Below are 308 nucleotides of genomic sequence, written 5' to 3' on the forward strand. Positions count from 1 at the left end.
CGGGCAGAGGTGGTGCTGAGGGCCAGGGTTTGGTGGTGGGATGGCAGGGGTAGGGGGATGGTTGGGCTTGGTGACCTGAAAGGTCTTCTCCAACCCAATCGATTCCATGATTCCATGACTTTTCGTGGGACAGGGGGTGCGAAACGTGGCCTCTTGGGCTGGAAAAAATCTTATTTTGAGGTGATTCACATTTTTTGGGGGTGTGGGGGGGGATTTTATGGGATGTGATGAGTTTCTCCACCCTTGTTGGACTCACCCCATAGCACCACGGTCCAGCGCCGCCACCGCTCATCAGCTTTTCCCCGGCC

The 308-nt window shown here is 56.2% G+C and overlaps 1 protein-coding gene across 1 annotated transcript in view; it reads right to left on the reverse strand.

Moving 5' to 3' along the window:
* The window catches only part of LOC118452726 (IgGFc-binding protein-like), a 21,626-nt gene extending 21,325 nt beyond the window's left edge, over window positions 1–301 (reverse strand). Inside the window, exon 1 of the mRNA XM_035898425.1 lies at window positions 257–301. The gene's annotated coding sequence lies outside the window, so the exon portion shown is untranslated. The remainder of the gene's footprint in view (window positions 1–256) is intronic.
* Window positions 302–308: the final 7 nt, after the last annotated feature.

The sequence above is a fragment of the Egretta garzetta genome, unplaced genomic scaffold (genome assembly GCF_000687185.1).
Source record: "Egretta garzetta isolate BGI_Z169 unplaced genomic scaffold, ASM68718v1 scaffold627, whole genome shotgun sequence".
Lineage (NCBI taxonomy): Eukaryota > Metazoa > Chordata > Aves > Pelecaniformes > Ardeidae > Egretta > Egretta garzetta.